Below are 21873 nucleotides of genomic sequence, written 5' to 3'. Positions count from 1 at the left end.
TGAATCATGAATCAGAAAGACTATGGATCATTGTTTTGTGATTATAAAGTAATTTGTTGCGTCTGAAGTTGAAATAAAAAAGATAAAATGGAGCATGATTTGATCTGGATTAAAAATCTGACATGATGTATTAATGGTGCACCTTATAGTCCAGTGCGCCTTATATAAGGACAAAGTTTTAAAATGGGCCATTCAGTGAAGGTGCGCCTCATAGTCCGGTGTGCCTTATAGTCCAGAAAATACGGTACATGTTTCACTTAAGGGGCCTCAGAAAAGAAAACAAAAAAAGGAACTCAGATTACAAAACTAATAGCGAAAAGGTCAAGTTGTTGACCACAAGGTGAGTAACCTTAGTGAAGTCAGGTTTGGACTACACAAAGACTATTGCTTCGTTTCTTATTGTCCTGTTGTTTTCCGCCCGTTTATCATTGTCACCCATAGGCGATGACGCACAATCACCTCTGATAGCAGGAGGCCATCGCTCACGCTGTCTCTGGAGGCGACAACCTGCTTCCAGAATCCATTCTGCTAGACATTACATCACCTCATCCAAAAACACAAGCATGTGTCAGTCTATCAATCATTACATTCATGTGGCCAAATAAGTCATCTTAAAGTACTCTTAGATAATTAGATGTAATTATCCTAAATAATGTTCAACTATTGGATGATGATATATACATTTAAGTTTGCATCGGACTAGTAATAGTCAGATAAAATTATACAAATCCATAATGAACTATTTGCATGTCTTGGCGATATGCAAATTACACGGGTCAATATTTTGCATATTTTTTTATTTATTTACCGATTACGTATATTTTTGAGGTTGGTATTTTTGTGGCTTTACTCTCATACAGGCACACACAAACACACACAGTACACACTTTACACAAACACTGTACAGAAACAGCGACAGACTGATGGCTATTAGAGTGCAACGATGCTCCCTCTTATCTCCCACTGTGATAGAGATCTACAAAGCGCTTGGGAGAGATTATAAATTCATTACCTTGATACACAAGTGAACACTGGGATAGACAGGAGTGTGACAACAGAGATGGGAGAGCACAGCAAGGGCACTGGGAGGGGCAAGGATGCAACACTGCAGGAATAGAATAAAAGATGACATAGCTCCCTTCAAATAATGATGTAAGGTGCTTTGTTTGTTTGTTCGTTTGTTTGTTTGTTTGATTGATTGTTTGTTTGTTTGTCTGTTCACTTTGCTTGTTTGTGCCATATTTAATACAAACGACCACAATCATTTGATAGAATTTTGTATCAAAAGTAATTCACTGGAATTTGTAGAAAACATGAAAGTTATGTAATTATAGTTATGATTTTTTGACACAAACTATGGTTATATAATAATATTATTACTATTATTATTATTATCATTATTATTATTATTATTATTATTTATTCGCAGTGCTATTGTCGATAACGATTAAAATCTATAATTACAAATTCTATCTAGTGTTGGTGGCGTCCTTAAGGACTTCATGTCATAAAAGCATTCGCTGCAGATATTGCATGACTTAATTTTAATATACTTTGATCTTCCCGGCTTAGAAATAAGATTCTGTTCTGTGTCAACACAATGTTGAATTGTAAAACACTTTCAAACACTGTTTGGTTGAAACATTTTGAAATAACTACTACTGTGATGAGCATGTCAAAAAAAAAAAACTGACAGAATAAGGAATTGTAAAGATTTGTTCTTCTTTGTGGTCCAGTGATGCATTATTACTTTATGTGCAAGCTGCGTGTATGTAGCATCCTTTGAATCCTTTGAAGGTACACGACTTGTGCTTTCAGTCTTTTGTACTTGCTCATGCCTCAAAGTGATTTTTAACGTAGCTTTCGGGGTCACCAAGTGTGCTCATGCTGTGCGCAGAAATAACCATGCCTTTCAGCAACTACACATGCACATGTATGGTGAGGGTGCACATGTACTTCCCTACCACAGAGATGCAGCCGAGGTTGATACTGATGAGTGATGCCAGAGGTGGTTTTCTACCAACCTCTTTGCTGGCTCACTAATGGTTTCCTCACTGGCTCGGCTGACCGACTTGCTGCTTCTCAGCCTTATTTGGTAGAAGGGAAGTGTAGAGGGGGGTGGCAGCAGGGTAGTGAAGGGGGAACAGTGGTGCTCTGTTTACATCGAGGGTCAGGGGGGTCAAAGTACCAGTCTGCCATGGAGTAAACTCAGAACAGTAAAAGACAGCAAGAGAGCAGGCAAGTCTGCTCCATTGGATGGATTGGGGAGGATTTACTTTGTGATTGAGCATCTGTTATAATAAGTAAGATTCCGTGGGTAGATAACGGTACATGTTTGGGAGAAGCCCCGCGGGAGGGGGGCGGGTGGGGGCAGCTAATTTCCACATAACGTTTGCTCATTCCATGATTTATTTATTTAAATATTTATATATTTTTGCTCTGGGGGCCTTGAATAGTTGAGCGGAGGTAGAAAAGAAATTAAAGGCAACCATCCTTATAGTTTTGCTCTTGTCCGCTTGACTGCCTGCATGCCTGCTTGCTTGTCTGCCTGTGTTCCCTGGGCAATGTTTATGCTGTGCCCTGCCCAGGACAGAATAGATTCGCCCACACAGCACTGTGCTCTCAACCAGAACTTAAGTAGGTATGGCAAGCTCGAGCCACAGTCTCATTCACGCTCATTCCTCTGGATTAAGTCCGATGGCCTGGGGAAACACGGCACTGGCTACATTAATAGACCCAAAGATAGCATCTCCGCACCCCACCCTCTATATATACATATCCCTGCCATTTGTGTGAGGAGCCATAAAAGTTTGTTTATTTCTCCCTGAGTTTCACAGGCTAGGACTGACTACTTGGGGAACTTGAAACTGCTAAGTTGCTGAATTTCTAAAGGTCTCCATGGTGATGTGAAATGCCAAGCAAAGATGGGTTCACATTCAGTATAACACGTCTGAATTGATTAAGCAATTCTGCTGACGTAAAGAAAAAAAAAGTGGATGATTGCCAAGAGGGCAGCACAGTGGGCCAACGGTTTGCTCTGTCACCTCACAGCAAGAAGGTCGCAGTTCTGATCCCGGGCTGGAAACTTTGTGTGGTAATAATTGCATTCTGCCTTCCGCCCACATTACATGTTAAGGTACCTGAATATGTGTAAATGTCAATGATTGTATATGTCTGAATTCAAGGCGAGCAAAATTATTAGTTGACATTATTTGTTAACCAGCAAAACAAACTAAATACCCATCTCTGACGTAACCCGCATTACTTGTTTTCTTCACGTTCTACTCTTCGTCACAATTTATATCAACCAATTAGTGGACTGCAGTGTGTGTAGCTCAAGCCTACACGAGTGACCCATGATGTACAAATGCAATTAGTACAGCCCTAAAATTGACTGATGGCCTGCTCAGCACTCAATGTAGAGGTACTGTGTGTTGACATGAAAACAAATTACCGTATTTTCCGCACTATAAGGCACACTGGATTATAAGGCGCACCTTCAGTGACTCGCCCATTTTAAAACTTTGTCCACATATAAGGCGCACTGGATTATAAGGCACATAGAATAAATAACTCAACGTTGCTCAAACGTTAATATCACAATATAGTAACACTCGAAATAGTGAAAACAATAACAATATATCAATAACTCAGCGTTGCTCAAACGTTAATATGACACAACACACAAAATAAACACGTAATTCTTACTTTAATAAGTTAGTCCTCATCCACGAATCCATATTGGTCCATATATAAGGCGCAGTGGATTAGTGCGGAAAATACGGTAATATAAATACCATAAAAAATGTATACTATAATACTATATAAAAACAATTCTAACCCTTTCCCACAAAGATGACAATGTTGTTTCAATACAAACACCTCCACAAACAACAGCACTGTAAACACCGCAACATCCAAGCCACAACTGTAGTTGATCCACCAAAATGAAAAGTAAAAACTCATACTATCGTGCATACCTGCTCAAATTTTGCAGAGCGGTTTTACGACTGTTTCTCCAGCAAGGCTACTTTTCTCTACATAATGAGGGTTGCACGGACGCAGTGTGTAGTGACGCCGGTGTTACGATGACACTGATAGAAGCTCACAAGGCACATTAACCAGCTGATAGCAGTGCGCTGCGAGAACACAGTGTCTCTGGATGCCAGCTGTAAAGATTAGCAGAGCTTTGTTTAATTGCGCTGCTAACATCCTGGAAGCCACTCGAGAGTTAACTGTTCTCCTTCCTTTATAAACTGTCTTTAAAGCTCAGTCAGTGGTTGCCGTTACTTGTTCATTCAAACACAGAGTCCTGAGCAATTTGCTAGAAGCTTAAAGAGACGTGCTATGGCCATTTAAGGCACAAGTATTCACAGGAGCTAAGGTGTAGTAACCCCAGGGGGGAAAAAAAACCCAAAATGCAGCAACAAAAACCTTTGGCAATTGGCCTCAATTTTACTGCATGTTGAAATTGATTTGATGTTGTAATCCAAAAATAAAAAAGGTCCCCATAAAACCCCCAACAGTGCCCCTTTGAGGCAGAGTGATACATCAGCCAACTGACCCAAATTGCCTTAGTTAGCGCCAACTCACCAGTTGGGGTAAACAACATCAAACATTAGAGTCACTGAACTTTGATCCAATTACATGTTTTCCTGCCTCTTAAAGCACAACAAAAATGCACAATAAATCAGACAGTACAGTGCATCCTTCATCTGTACATCACTAAAGTTTAGTCACTGCAGGCTAAGCGATGAGTGGTGATGAGAGCTCTCGTGTTGTCCCGATTTAAAAAAGAGGTGTTTAAAATTTGACACATTTGTCTGACATACATTGCAGACAATTTATTGTTTGTGACAACAAAACTTCGCAGGATCATTTACACATTACATGACGCACGCTTCCATTTTTTTCCTTTGGAGGCAGTTATAACCCTCAACGGCAATAATATAATTTGTAAAAAATGTGACTGTAAATACATATATACCTTTTGAATGTACCTGACTGGGGGAGTCATACACAAGTTCCGGTTTGTTCGGATTAAAAAAAAATAAAATAAATAAATGTTACCAATAATACATACACTCACACACACACACACTAGAACTCACTTAACCTTTATGACAAATGACAAACGCTTAATGTGGAGTTGGGTGACATTGGACCTCACACATCTCACAATGCTTTTTATGCTAAATGGAGGTCTATGTTTCAAGGTGCTTTGATTTCTGCGCGATATAATACTGGGTTATGAGATTTGGAGCAACTTCAGAAAATTCACACTTTGATTGTACAAGCTCGAAGGCGTTTGATGCACATTTTTAGCAGTAAATTCCAGGATGTTCCAATATAGTGGATCTAGTTAACAAGCTGGTAGTTCCTGACTGGAGCAGAGATGAGAAGCACATCGAGTTGTGATGGTTGGCCCTACATCTGCTCTGACACACAGTTCCTCCACCTCGTCTACAGTTCGTGATTGTGAAAAGCTCTGCCAGCAGGACTTAGAATCAAGCGATGGTGTACCCAATGAGAAAAGAGTGAGCAGGGTATTAAACGGCAGTAGAGTCACTCTTAGAAGAGACAGTAATTCAACTCAAAATGAAACTATTTACTCTACCATGCAAAGTGGAATGCGAATAGTTTTCCAACCCAACCAAGAAATATGCAGTGATATATATCTGAAGGACAAAGGACTTCTTTAAGTGTCAGTGACAAAGAAAAAAAATAGCTAGATCTGTAGAAGCTCTGTAGCTCTGTTCTACACTCCTATGTGAAAGCCATCCTCTTTAAAGACCACCAATGTGCAATATTGGATGACAGAAAAGCTGCAGTGCAGGTAGAGGTCCTCAAAGCTATTTGGCAGTGACAGGTGGATGATAGTGCGCGCTGAGCCTGGGCTCGCCTGTCAATATGAATGGAAAGGCTCAGCGCAAACAATTGGGCAAAGGTGACAGTTTGTCACACATCAATCTGTGGAGATCATTAGGGAGAAAGAATATATTTTTGATAAATCTTAACTGTTACCTGGGCTTTTGGAAATTGCAATTATGGTCAAGGGCAATGTGTTCCCGCGAACAGTATGTTGTCCACCTATCTGCTTCCTCAGCCATTTGTGTCTTGTCCAGGTTTAACACATTATTTTTTGTGATTACTACTGCTCACAGGTTTTGCCTCCCTGCTTCCTTGCACTTGGATCCTCACCACTCCACCATGCAAACCTCAAACCCGGACAGAATATACACCATTGTTATACTAAAAAAACAATTGTCATATCTATTTTCTATTTCCAAGTCCAAAATGTATGATCAGAAAATGTCTCACTTTACACCGTCATATGACATACTTGCACTGATTTATATACTTTTACAAATTCGAGCCAAGGGATCAATGAATTGCCAGATCCAGAAGATAGTACTGTTTCAGACCCAGATATAATTCTTAAATCAAAGTCACATGGCTGTCACACTATCTGAAAAAAATAATCCCAATGGGATCATAAAAACCTTCTTATTTTTTTTTTCCCAAATAGGATTATCCTACACTGTGGCTATTGCAGGTTTAAAACGGGAGCGGCAATAGCAGAGTGGAATGGTTTCTACAATAGAAGAAATATGAAAAAAATTAATGGCGACATTAAAAAAAAAACTACAAAAACAAACACTCTTAAGATCTATGGCAAGGTCTTTTGAAAAACACTATAATCCCTATAGAGAAGAAAATCTCTTCTCTAAAATGGTGGCAAACTGTGCATAAATGCAGGACCCCACTTACCACTGGCTTGTTTTCAAAAGGTCTTGAACGTCATATCTTCAGCTACTCCAGCAGCTTCTTCTTGTTACTTGCTCACGCGTACCTTTAAAGTTGAGAAATTGGAGGAGGGAGAGGGGGAAAACAGGGAAAATGAAAGAGAAACATTAATGAAAGAGACTAGTAAATGAAGTGCTTTTTTTCAAGTGGTGGGTGGAGGGAAGTCGACAAACGCTGAGATGAGTTTATCTCTCATTCTCTCTCCTGGCCCTTTGTGACCACAGCACGGCGGTTCTCAGGCAAAGAGGAGACTTGGTGCTGATTGCCAGAGAGTTGCAGAGCAAATCTACATAAAATCCCTGCGGGTTTTTTTTTTGTTTGATCATTTTCTCCTTCACATCTCTAACGAGCCAGGTCTGAAAATGTCAATATACTGTATGTGCGTGCACAATTGTTGTGTAGCCTATGTTTAAATGTGATCAATGCCTTATTGAGCAGTGTTTTCTTGCAAAACAAAAATAGGCAATATCAATCAAGCCTCATTTGATTTGAAAGTAAAACTCTCAGATCTGAATCTTTGTCCATGTCACCCAATGTGGAACCTTTACAAAGGTCAGAAGAGCTCAGCAGTGATGAGTTTCCTCCAGGATAATATTATGAATATCATTTATGGAATACTCAACAGGGGCATGTTTGAGTAATATGAATGCTGAGTCTTCTGCGTTCATACAAGATTCATCAGTGGCCATGATCCAGTTTTCCCCAGGGTATTACAAAGAACTGCATGTGAAAACATTTCGCTCTTGTATGATGCTGACTCTCAGGTGCTTTACCAAAAAACATATTTAGAATATTTATTTGTTCCCATTGACGATTGACATGAGTTTCAGTTTTGCACCTCATGCTACTCGAACCTAAGCGCAGACTTTGAATTGGGATTCATTGAAGCTATTATTTTGCATATAGCAAAAAGGTGATTGACGCTCAAGAAAGTATCCCTGTAATTTTTATCAATTGAGTAGAAGTAAAAACGACACTAATCCTTACCCCCAGGGGAGCACAGTACCTGTACACTTACAGTTTACTCGTCTGCAGAAAGGTATAATATATATATATATATATATATTCTGAAACTTATTGACTTCTCTACCCTTTCTATTTTTGGGTTTACATAGTCTCCCAGCATCCTCAGTGGGCATCATTACCTCAGTGGTCAACATTCTGATGGGCCACAGGGGTCATGTTAGTGCTTGCTGGCCAATCAGACCCGAACAGGTTGGCTCCAGTGCAATCTAATGGTGCATTGTCTACAGGCCAGTAGAGAGTAGGTACAGATGAATGTATGTGTGTGTGTGTGTGTGTGTGTGTGTGTGTGTGTGTGTGTGTGCGCGCGTGTATGTGCATGTGGCGTTTGTTTGGGACAATGATATTGGCACGAATGGGGGTGAAAATAGAAAAGTATTTGCTGTGAAAACTATTGAAAAGGTAACTAAATTCGTAGCTGTACCTACACGTAAGTTCAAATATGTGAGAGGGAGGAAAACATGATCTGCAATCCTCCCACATGCTTGGCTGCTAAGACAAGCGCAGGGGAATTTGTTTAATGTACAGCATTTATTCAGTGCACACACGCTGTCGTACTACCGCTTCCTCCGCTGCATGAGACACTCCCTTGGCCAGGCAAGTCGCCATTAATCAACCACAATGACGACTTGGCGGAATAGCAAGGAAGCTAAAAAGTCATTCTAAAGCCACATCGAAGAAAACAGAAAAGTGCCCTGGCATCGCAACAATAGCATGTAGGTGGGATCAAACAGCTCAAAGTCTCAGCAAGACTCTCAGTTCTTGCTGTGGATTTGAGGGGCTGGCTGTACAGTTATTTGCTCCTCTCGTGTGGATAGCAGTTTGTTTTCTCATGACCCTGCAACATATTGCCGTTGTGTTTAGTCACCTTGCTGTGACAGATGGCCAAGCATCATGGTGCATGGCAAATTGGGAAATGAAATGCGTGCCCGGAGATGATTTTGTTCATTTTCTTTTTCAGCGACATGACCACATACATGACATTATCGCTTTCAATGAGCATGTTGGCAATGGCCTAGATACTGTAAATCCCAGTCTTTGGCCTTTGTGTTCAAAGTTCATAGCCCCCAAACAGTCAATAATTAATTAATTATAATATAACATAATATATTATAATATGATATAATATAATATATGAATAATAATTAATACAATCTTACATTACTATAATATAATATGAATGATAATTAATACAATCTTATATTACTATAATATAATATGAATAATAATTAATACAATCTTATATTACTATAAAATAATAAGAATAAGAATTAATACAATCTTATATTACTATAATATAATGTGAATAATAATTAATACAGTCTTAGATTACTACAGTCATTTTGAAAAAAAAAACATAAAATGAGAAGGAAACACTGCACAAACACCCAACAGGTCTGGAAAACAAATAGTACATTTAAACTTTAAACTTTGTGTTGCTTTTTTTGCCTCCGTCTGTGGTGTTTAGTTCATTTTTGTTCATTTTTGTTGCACTCAACTGTCATTTGGTCAAACTCTAATATCAATTGATTGATTGATTGATTGATATCTTTACTAATAGATATCAATCACTAATTGTCACCACAGAGCAAGGGATGTGAGAACAGTGGACTCAAGGGAGACAGTAATCCAAGTTTGAGATAAGACACGGATGGAGAAATGTAAATTTGATGGGACACTTTGAGAGGAGAGAATACAGGAGAGGCATGGGAGGATAAGGAGGAATAAGAAGACCCAAAAGGAAGTAGCAAGTGACAAGAGTATAGTATATGTGATGGACAGAGGAGAAGGCTGAGGGGGTAATGAGCTGGCAGGTAAGCACAACAAAGGTAAAAGAAAGCGCAGAGGGGAAGGCAAAGCAGTCTGCAAAATAAAATGATTAATCACAAAATAAAGACAATTGACTGACCATTCATCATCCTCAGAAGGTATACCGTAATTTTCGGACTAAAAGTCGCTATATAGGTCGTATTAGCCATAAAATCCACAATAACGTGACAAAAAAACATATATAAGTCGCTCCGGAGCATAAATCACATTTTATTCGACAAAATCCAACATCAAGAACAGACATGGACGAGCAACAACAGGCTAAACGATAGGTATGCTAACGTGACATAAACACAAACGAAGAGCTGAGAACGGGCCTGACGTAACATTCAGAGTTATTAAAAAAACTATTACATAAATAACACGTTTATAAAACCATCTGTGTCACTCCAATTAATTAAATCCATCGATCGTCATTTGTCAACAATGGGTGCGCGCCACTGACGGCGCTTGCACTTCAAAATATTCCACAGGCCCATATAACGATATATAAATTAGATATCAAATAACTATTATATAAGCAATAATATTATCAAACCATCTGTGCACTCTAAATCATTAAATCCTTCGATCAAATTCCTCGTCCTTGTCCTTCCTCCACCCTGACGTCAGCCTCGTCGTTATTCCACAGCTCTAGTATATAACTATATTGTAGCGTTAACAAAGTACAAGGAAAGATGTGGGTTTGGTAAACGGCTCTTATTTAACAAAATAAACTTCCAGGCGTGTGGTGGCGTGGACTTCTAGCCACGAAGGTGGAAGAGAGATCCATTGAATAGGACCGGGCGTGCGTAAAAGCCAAGACCGAGCCCCATCCACCGTCCCTGGACAGCCACCCAGCCGAGCGCCGGCCCCAACTTCAGTCCACGGAGGTGAAAGAGAGCTCCGTAGAGTAGGACCGGGCGTGCGTAAAAGCCATAATAGTTTTTCAAACCTTCTGTGTCACTCCAAATCCTTAAATCCTTCAAACTCTTCATCCTCCGTGTCACTTGGAAACAAAGCCGCTAATGATGCCGGTAGTACGTGGGGCCCTTCGTCATCTTCGTCATCCCGTGATCAACCTTTGTCCTTTTTGTAAACAACCGCCGCGCCACGCTGCGTCGTGCTGCTGACGTCACTTGAAATTCAAATTACAGTAATGCCTTGGTACAGCGCGGTTCGTTTATCGCGGTTTCACTTTTTTTTTTTTTTTTGAAAATTTTTGAAAAAAAACACGAGTCGCTTCTTATTATAAGTCGCCCCCCCACCCAAACTATGAAAAAAAACGCGACTTATAGTCCGAAAATTACGGTACATACTGAACAAATGTCACATGTTTTTAGAGTCCAAACTGATATTCTTCTTCGCATATGGAATTGTTGAGAGTCAATCTTTCCGTGGTAACCCATATTGGACTACACTGGTAAGTGCATCACCTCAAGGCTGGAAAAGGCAAACGTAAAAATCAAAGACGATAGACCTCATGTTTTCTGAATTCAGGGAAAAAAAACAGTGAGGTGAGGTACCAGTCAAGGTTCTTTTGGATTGAGTAAAAATACACATTCATTCACTTCACTAATAACTTTCTTTAGTCATTGAAATGTATTTTAAAATACCAGTACTGCAGGCTACATTCTGACCCACATTATACTTTATCACCTTGCTTGTTCTCATTTTCTTCAGCACCCTTCAACAGAAACAGAAATGCACGTCTTGCTTTGTTCAGAACCAACTCGCCTTTTTCCTTTAAAAAGGACCAAGGTAGGTGAATTGATGGTTAGTCTTCTTTTTTTAAGTGTTTTTTTAAAACCTTCATAATTAATTATAGTCTATTATTAACCATGATCATTTTGGTTATGATTGTTAAATATCCAGACAGTTGGATCTCTAGTTTTGTGACGTCTAACACCATTCCTAAAAATGACGTGAAGCAGTCGCAATGAGGTTGAACATCTACGAGTTAACCTACCGTATTTCCCGCACTATAAGGCGCACCAAAAAACCTCCAATTTTCTCAAAAGCCGACATTGCGCCTTATAATCAGGTGGGCCTTATATATGGACCAATATTGAGCCACTAGAGCAGGCGTGTCCAAAGTCCGGCCCACGGGCCAAATGTATATATCTTATATATGGACAAAGTTTTAAAATGGGCCATTCATTGAAGGTGCGCCTTATAGTGCGGAAAATACGGTACTGTATATGATGCCTGCTTCACACATGATATTTTTGGGACTTGAACCTACCTGAGAGGTAGAGTGTGTGCCAATACATCATTCTTAACTTGTGCTTTTTTAATGTTGACTACATATGAACGGACTGTGACTGATATCCGATTAGTCCACCTGCCACCTCTATATGGCTCCCTTTCCTAACTAGAAATAAATCATTTCACCTGACAGCATGCAGGTCGATAATATTAATGCCTCCATAAATAATGTTATTGTAGGTCCCTTGTGTTAATGGCTCGTGATATGATGGTGGGATAAAACTGAGCGGGTGTTCTATTGTGAACATGCAGAGCTGTACAGGGAGGGGATAGATGGGCTAAATCCCCTCCAATGCCCTCTGATAAGGCGCAGTGGTGACATTGGGCTGGAAAGGTGCCGAGGTGGTCACATCTGTGTTCCCAAGACTGCCTAGCAAGTGGGTGGGGGAGTAAATTGTCAGTATATATATGTGTGTGTGTGTGTGTGGGGGGGGGGGGGGGGGGGAGGTGGTGGTGGTGGGGGGGGGGGGGTGTAAGGTTAGCACACAGTGGATTAATTATGTATTATTTCCCAGGGAACATGTTTACGACTGCTACTCTATCTGGCTGTCTGATTTTCATCTGATGTGCTGTAAATACTGTTGGGGGTTAAGTCAAGGTAGGCTCAGCAAATGTTAAATAGGTTAATGGTCATAAATAACTGGAATGGCATATATCTAATTGGAGTGTGGGTTTATAAATGTAAACATGCCACAAGAAACAGATTTTTCTCCAGGTAGAGGCATTTAGAGTCCGCAATAATGACAATATCGTTTATGTGCAGTGAGCCCAGGATATTCAAATTTGCCAATTCGCAGACTTATTTTGCAACTAAAGTTAATTGGCGAAGTAAAAAGTATGCTTTTCGCTATTTTTCCGGTCAGGCCAAAGCCATGTCACACGTAAAAATATTGCTCTGATGCCATCTGGTGTTATCTTGGTGGCAGGCACCTGTATCACACTTAGGCGAGGAGCTTTATTTAGTCAGGCACTTTGTCCAATAGGAAAAGTGCTTGGCCGCCATCTTGTGGCATCAATAGATAATTGTAAATGTTTTGTGTGGGCGTCAATTACTTGTAGATTTTCACGCTATTCACAGGTCCCGATCCCCGATAAATAGTGAGGGCTCACTGCACACGCAATCTGGAAAAAACTTGCCAATTTAATTTTGCTGCCAGGAAACTGGTTTTTGTTGTTTTGTTATTCCCTGACAAAAGGCAACAGCTCATAAATAACTAAATGGATGAATAAATCACTGCTGACAAATATTAATCAGTTTTCACGCACATCTTTGGGGAAGGTGGAGGCGGTATTGAGCTGTGTATGATTGACAGGAAGCACACACATATCACTTCACCCATTCGACATTAATCAGAGCAACTCTTTAAAACAAAGCTGTATCCTAAAACCAACAAAACACACAATAGTGGCCAATTCTTGATACGATTTCCAGTCTGACTTTTTATGCACCATGATGTACAAACACACAGACACACACACGGGCCTGGACCAGAGGTTTTGCAAAGCCCGGATCATCCATGCTAATCCACACTCATTAAGGATGAACTGCATGATAGCATGCCACCACCAGCAGCCTTCACGCCCCCACCCATCCCCTTTTTACCCTACTTTCACCCACACAAACAACCACCCCGCCACTGTGGATAAGTGGCAGCTTTGATAGCGATTAGAATAAATTACTCTATGCATGTTTGTTGCCCCTGCTTGAGTACACAGAACACCTGCCACACCTGGTGATGTAAATCGGGCCGCATGTAATTAAAAGTGACAGCACTTTTGTTTCACACTTCCAGCGCTGCTGTGTGTTCGAGAATCAGGGAGGTAGGTGCACCTTGCCACCATCTTCATTCCACTACAAACAGCAGAATGATCCAAGATGAAATGAGTTGAGGGGCAACAAGGTCAGTGAATCAATTTGCGGTTGTAAAATGTAAAAGGATTCAAATTTAGCAAACCTTATATTAATTATTCAAGCCGTCCCACTGTTGCACGGCATGGACAAGAAATTGTTTCTGCACATTTGTTTTAGCTGTTCGAACATGAAAAGATTTTAAGGTGCCCTGCAAGAGGAGTGTACCTACAAACGCTTTGGGCTGAACAGAAAAATGCCACACTGATACTTCTCCTTGCAATTTTCTGCCTCCAAAGTAAATCTCCCTGTTTGAGCATCTTAAATAAATTAAAGCTATGCCATCCTCCCAAGATGTTCTCCTGGCCCAATTAAATATTTAAGGCCATTTAGGTGGTTGCCCGGTGTAACTTGAAGCAGTGCGGTTTTAGGGGGTGATATCCAATCTTAAAAGTGGCGGTTGTGGCTTTGCGCCTCCCCTATGGACTTGGGAAAGGGTCTCAGTGTTGATCTAGTTATGTGCTAATTGGTGTGAAAATGCTGAAAGTCTAAAGGATAAAATACTCTTCATTTCAAGACAGTCTTTTCCTCAGGATAACTGACCGAATGGAAATTGTGAGTCCACTGATTTTAGCTATGCCGTCTTTTGGAGGAATACATCAATCATGAGTTTATCATAAGTCAAAAGCTTACAAGTACAAATTGGAGTTATTAGCAGAACTGATATCAGTCTGCATGGCATGGCGACATGTTAGTGTTAATCTGGTAGACCGTCCGTCAGTTTTATGTGGTTAGAATCACCTGTGACTATAATGATTCTGCATCATTAGATTCTATGGAGCTAATGGTAAAGCAAAGTCAAAGTAAAAATGGTTTATTAAGGATGCTCGAGACACTATAGCATTGTGGTGCACCGCCACCTTGAACATGAAGATATTTTACGACTGGTCAACACTCAAAGTAACCAAATTGAACAATCCACAGCTACGTTAGTGTCTTTGACAGAGGCCCTTAAAAAAATCATAGTCTCTATTAAGTAACCACATTCATTTTCTTACACAGAGTAAGCAGCATGCAAAAAGCAACAGGATTACAAATGACACCATTACCAAATTCTTAATTATTTACAATTAATTGACTATTAAATAGAAAATTAGCTTTGCAGATTGCACATAAACAATGATGCATTTTTTTCTGCTTTAAAGATTTGGAGAGGCTAAAAGGCTAATTGGATGTAAACCTTTTGAAAAGCATTACTCTATAGAATAGGAGCTACTCAGTGAATGTTCTCTAATCATTAAGCAGTGCGTGTGTGTGTGTGCGTGCGTGTGTGTGTGTGTGTGTGTGTGTGTAACAGTGGGTAGTATTTAATAGACCCCACCTCACCATAAAGCCAAGGAAAGTGTTTTGTCATTTGACCTTCATTAACATTCTCTATTCATTGCTGCAACAGCGGTGATAAATCAGGAAATGACTCTTATTGTAGTTTCCGCTGGTCTTTGTAAGCTTTTTCTTCCAACATGACTTTCATTACCTTAGGTACCTTTGAACAATAACCCGGGTCTCAATCAAGCACAAATTTTACAAATTATCTGGAAGACAGAGACTGCACATAGAAAGTAAAAAGCAACAAGCGATAAAATGTTTTTAGTGCGTGTAATTTTCATAACAATATGCAATCTGTAACATTTGGCGCTGACCCAGTCGCAAAAGAAGTTGCTACCCAGCCTTAAATGTACCTTTTGAGAAAGAGTGAATACTATATTTCTGAGAAGTGCCAAATGTTTTGCCAAAATATAAAAAATATTAAGTTTTAGCCATTCTGGTATAATAATGCAGCTATTCAAATTATTATATTTTTTATTTTCTGCAACTTTTTACAGCGATACTTATGATTGCTGCTTCTGAATACAATAGTCTCATTATAATTAGACAAATTAAAGATGAATTTTTGAACAATATTCTATTTCATCCCTGTGAAAACAGGATGAAGGTGGGGATATCTGATAAGCACCTTAGACCCAAGTCTCAAGATAATCACTTGACAGGTCCCAACACTCTCAAACTAAAAGAGACGGAACACAATAGCCCTTTTTTGGAAGAGGGCACTTTTCAGAGGGAGATGGGTTTCCCTCCATTGAAGCATTGCTGGATTAACCTAATCAGAAGATTAATCAGACTTGAAACACTGGCGGCTGTGCCGGTGGGGTCTTTATCCGACTATGCCGGGCGGTAGAATTAGGATAGACATTTGGGAGATGACACTCTCACAATGTTCCCCGTAGAGCTCTCTGCTCGCCAAAAGACCCCAGAGGCATTGGGGGGGAATTAGGCTTCCAGTTTGCTCAAACTGGAGTTTTGGAACTGGGTCCCTAAGCATTTGTCTCATTATCTTTCAGACAAGCATTTAATTGTTGTTTGGAGCTACTACAGCATTGAATCCTTACAGATGAGTGAGCAAAGGCTATGAACAACATTCCTCACAATCATGCAGTTCAGATGAACCCTATATACAACTTGAGAGGATATTTATACACAGTGTGAACCACTGAATTGTTCGTTTAAATGTTTATAAAGACTAATGAACAACAAAGGAGAAACAGAAGAGACTGCAATAACACCTTTCATTCAAGAGCTGTGCAAGGCGAGATAAAGTCATGGCATTGCAAGCAGACTCCAATCACAACCGCCCAACTTCTTTCACTTGATCAATGGATGCAGGTGGTGATCGTACACTGTCGTCACATAATTGTGAGGGAAATCATTTTTCAATTGGAGCTTTGGCTCTCTAAATCCCAAGGGTGTTGTTGTTAAACAAAAATCCTTAACTGTGGCTGCTGGGGCGGGGAGGAAATGATGTCTCATGAAAAGCATTTTTACTTTACATGACAGACGTGTCAGTCAATATCCAGAAATGTGTTGACTCAGATTAATTCTGACTCCGTTTACAATTTAATATACAGGGAAAATTATTGTCCGACATCACTTGTTCGTCTTTACACTTGGCCATGAGCAAAAACCGTTGTGTTTGGGATTGAGACATCAATAAAGTTAATTTGTTTCAAAATATAGCTCTTAAAAAACACTTTTAATTTATACGATAGACATGGCTGTCATATTGACTGAGACAATTCTGGGATAGTACTGCGAATAGTTGACAAATGCGCCCTAGTCATCCCTCTACAGTCTACACCTTTCAAACTGCTACGTTAAAAATTGGACTGATCCAAGAGATTGGGTCAATTTGACCCATATATATATCAAAAAATGGCTCAAACCACATAACAGATCTGACCACTTGAGGGGTTAGACACTTTGAATGATACCAAGAAGTGCAGAAACAATCTCCTTGCACAGAATGCACACAGGAGCTTTCACATAGACTTAAAAATCAATTTCTGTTTTTTAGCAAGTGAGCCAGAGCTCCATTGCTGCCATTCAAATACAGAAACATACACAGTACACATATATTGTGTTTTACAACAATACTAAACAATAGCAATTAATCTTTTGCGTTTATGTTTATTATAGATCAGTAAAGTCGAGATTTAATTAAGAGACACGTGCTTTTAAAAAACAAGTTATGCCGGTAAATGCCGGTAAAATTTTTGGATTTGTTCCACCCCGAGAAGAATCAGAGTTATGACACTCGCATGCATGCACACACATCCTTGCGCACACTTGCACAGTTGAGGCAATGTGGAGCCTGTGTTGCCATTATGTGAAAAACGGTCATCACATCAGGGTGGTTTTCTTTACAACCCATCAACACAGTGGGATAATACAAACAGCCATTAGCAGAACGGGGAGAGCATATGCACAGATAAAATACATCTCAGCTAGCAGGCTTTAGCTATCACAGAAGGGGATATTAATAACTCGATGTTAAACAAAAGATGAGGAGTTAAGTGTTTTGCGTATAAATATATCACTAGTTGTTATAAAATACATTGAAAGAATTACACCTTATCAGCTGTGTTCTTCTATTAACAAAAATAACAAAAAATATAAACGCAATTTCAATCCGACTACCATTTCTTACCCATTACTCAAATTTCTGTGTATGAAGCAATTTGCTGTTTGCTGAAGACTCATAATATTACACCATGTCAGCCCTCTGCAAAAAGTAATCCACACTTTTATTACTTTCAGACTGAACTACGGCAGAACATTTTATTCAAGTATTGGCAAATCTAACATTCATATACTCACATTCAGGTCCCTAAAACTGTACAGAAGGTATAGTGACTGTACAATGGGGCAGCTTCTACCTTGACTGTACAATGGGGCAACTTCTACCTTCATAACAGCAAGATACTGAACAAAATATATACCGTATTTTCCGCTCTATAAGGCGCACCTAAAAACCTCCAATTTTCTCAAAAGCCGACAGTGCGCCTTATAATCCGGTGTGCCTTATAGTGTGGAAAATACGGTAAACAATAAAAGCTGTAAGTGACAAACACATGCGTTCCAAGACAGTAAAGGAAGAAAAGCACACCAATTATTTTCATGTGTTCTAGTCTAAGTGATTGAGAACTTTAGAGATGAGCATGCTAATAATAATGTTAGATGTGGCTTGTCCCCAGTGATGTTGAAAGACAAAGCGTGAAGAGAATTCTTCTCCACCACATCCTGCTTGTCCCCCTGTCTTACAGCAAAAGTGTTTGTCACATGTGGCATTACAAATCATCGCCTTGCTTTTCCCATCCTTCGGCGCCAATGTCTGATTGCAACTAGGCCAGCTTTAATGGAGTTTTCACACGAACAGTAAAAGTAACAAAAAGAATTGACCTGAATGAATATATCCACAAGCGTAACTGTAGTCATAATCACCTAATCGATTCAGAGGGGGTTCCACTCCTCATATCAGTGTAGTTTGACATCAATAGTCCCTGGTTTGACTTTGACATTAATGGTGTAAGTTCCCTTTTACATCGCTGCCTGTCAGTATAATCCACATCAAAAATGAGCAGACAATTCCAATGGGAAAATATTCCGCCTTGTGTCAGCTCAGTATGGAATGATAGACTGAAGCATAAGAAAAATGATCCGTGAAAGAACCAGCAATAGATAAGAGGATTACTCCATTATTACCTACCCCAGGGGCCGATACCCTAGAGTAGCGCAAGACGGTTGAAAAGGGCAAGACCTTGAACCCCCCCAACACCCCATCTGCTGCACCCAATATTGTTGGACAGATTGAGCAGGCAATAGGTGCAACATGACAGTTGATACCACATGTTTTAAGCTCAAACCTGAATCCTGAGATGACCTTGATATCCTGTCCAGCTTTCTTTTTAGCCTCATCCAGAGACACCAGATGGGTGGATCTGATAATTGCTTTGGACTTTGAGGTTAAGTGTTTTTAATAATCAAGGGATTTGACTCTTTTGGGGCAAAACGTTCAATCGGCAATGATCAAATAAAGTATCGACTGTGAAGACATGCATTCGTTAGAACTTAAAAATCATTTGATAGTCATTCTCATCTTTTCTAATTAAATATTCCAATGCAAGTATGATTATTAATGCAGATGTTTTCTCTCCAAACAGAATAAATTATTATTATTATTATTATTTAGAACAACATATTTGTTTAATGTTGCAAATTTGTATGAAACTAAATTTGAAATTATACTGTGAAGGAAGGAGGGCTATATTCTACAAAAAATCATGCAAATCAAAATGTAAATGCATAATGCGATGAAATCCAATATACAACGTGTGAATAACATGTCTTGAGAGATATGGACTCATTTTTCATTGCTCAAAGCTGCATGGGTCAAGTTCATGCGCCAAACCTCTGTCATCAACATTTGGCCAATGGTTGTTAATGTCATGCAACTATTCTTTTCTGACAACAGTGTTGGAACAAGTTGAGTCACTGCAAAAGTCCAAAACGTAGTAGGACCTCTTATGTGGTAAGATAAAAAATGCTGTATTCTTCGATAATAGTCTAAACAGAGCTTCCTACTGGTTGATAAAAACTAATCAAAATCACCTTTGGATGAAAATGATAAATTCTGAAAATCAGATTTAAGGGTTCCAAAAAGATAAAAGGAAACTAATGTATATTTCCATTCACATACCACAGAAAACAACTGTGTGGGTCTTTGAGTTGGGGCTTCCGCTTCGGATTAAACAAAGACGTCAAGAATGTTGCCACGTCAAGAGTGAAGTAATAATTACTGTCATTCAAGCAGAAAGCTCATAGCACAGTCAGGAATTAATGTGCATGAGCTAATGATGCTGTCTTTATGTTAAATAAACACCCACCAGATGTTTGAGGCATCAGCTCAACAAGTGAAACTTCCCTATGATCTGAGCCAGATTTTTTCAGAATATTCTCTGTTCAAACTGAAACCATCATCCTGTGACCCTGATCAATTTACTGTCACTTGTTCAATCAACTAAAACATTAAACGTATGGAGATAGAGTGAAGAGCTATATCACATCTGTGACGGACTACAGGTGTAAACAAGGGGCTTTGGGGGCAATATGTTGGGCAGAATAGATTTTCCGTTCTCACATTCACAAGCTTAGTGACCTTTGCCCTCTGAGTGCTTCTTTGTGATTTTTTTTCCTTGTAGGGACAGACAGACAAAACACGCATGGGCACACACAACAGCCTCCACAATTTCTCTCTAAAGCAGACTCCCCACAAGTACACACACGACCACTCACTGTCCAGCAGTCAATATTTTCTGAAGGATGGCCTCTCTGGGGAACAAGCAGGCAATCTGAGGGGGGCCCCAGCAATGAAAGGCCCCGTGATTGCATTCGACCGTAGCGCTTACAAAGGCGCCGTACATCAAATGCCAACAGATGAAAAGCCATCCGCAAAGAGTTAATCAGCAGAGTAGCTTTCTTGGTCACGATGCAATTTGTCTCAATATCATGACAAGAAGACATGCTCTTCTAAAAAGTACTGATATAAATAAATACAAATAGCAAAAACACATGCAGGAGTAGTGCTTCAAGTCCAGTTCTTCACATTCATCGATGGATGCAATCAATGACCTTTTTACCAATGATTTTTACTAATGTGCCTAACCTTAAAGAGTGTGTGCCAATACCAAACTTCGATGCCCCCCCCCTTTTGACCGAACCGGTTCAAATTTATTTGAAAGCAAAATACATTTTGAGCAAGAGTCGAAATGTACAGTTTCAAGGGTATTTCAGCTCCTTGCATACTTTCCACTGCAACCCTGATATAACACTCTGGTATGATTCTTTTGGAGTGGATGATTGGATGTCAATGATGTTTAATCGTGGCTGCTCTTAACCCCTATTTTCTGACCTCTTGTACTACTTACCTCCCTTCAATTAAATTAATATATGCGCCACACTAGACCATACAAGACGATCAATGGCACATGGTATTTAAATGCTCCAAAAAGTACTTTGGGACAAATACCGTATTTTCCGGACTATAAGTCACAGTTTTTTTCATAGTTTGGCCGGGGGTGCAACTTATACTCAGGAGCGACATATATGTGAAATTATTAACACATTCATTTCACATGTTATTTTACACTAAACCGCAAGAGGGCGCTCTACGCCTGTGGAATAATTGGAACTGCAACTGACGATGAGTCTGACGTGAGCAACGTAAAAGAGGAAGTGCTCCATCTTCTCCCTCCGGAGTTAGCGGAGTTGTTTAAAAGTGACACAGAGGATGAAGATATCATAGGATTTAGTGATTTGGAGCGAACTGATGGTTTGATAAACTTGTTATTTATGTTATGCTAAGTTATCTGAATAACTCTTAATGTTACGTCAGGCACGTTCTCAGTTCGTTTTTTATGTGTCATTTAACGTTAACATTCAGCCTGTTGTTGCCTCTTCTATTTTTATTTCAAATTGCCTTTCATGATGACGTCTGTTCTTGGTGTTGGATTTTATCAAATACATTTCCCCCCAAAATGCGACATACTGCAGTGCGACATATATACATGCCTTTTTCTTTTTTATTATGCAATTTATGGCTGGTGCGACTTTTACTCCGGAGCGACTTATAGTTCGGAAAACAAGGTATATGACTTTCACTTGAATAATTCACTGATCACAGAGATGCAAGGTATGCTTTCCCACAGTCGGACTGTTGCACGGCA

General features: G+C 39.6%; 1 protein-coding gene across 5 annotated transcripts in view; it reads right to left on the bottom strand.

Annotated features, from left to right (window-relative positions):
- Positions 1-21873, bottom strand: part of ptprsa (protein tyrosine phosphatase receptor type Sa) — a 166627-nt gene that overhangs the window by 124621 nt on the left and 20133 nt on the right. For all 5 annotated transcript variants that reach the window (XM_088393314.1, XM_088393319.1, XM_088393316.1 and 2 more), the window contains one exon: positions 6772-6853. The gene's annotated coding sequence lies outside the window, so the exon portion shown is untranslated. The remainder of the gene's footprint in view (positions 1-6771; positions 6854-21873) is intronic.

The sequence above is a fragment of the Syngnathus floridae genome, chromosome 13, assembly GCF_059516105.1.
Source record: "Syngnathus floridae isolate MCC-2025c chromosome 13, RoL_Sflo_1.0, whole genome shotgun sequence".
In the NCBI taxonomy this organism is placed as follows: domain Eukaryota; kingdom Metazoa; phylum Chordata; class Actinopteri; order Syngnathiformes; family Syngnathidae; genus Syngnathus; species Syngnathus floridae.
This window is presented reverse-complemented; position numbering and strand designations above follow the sequence as displayed.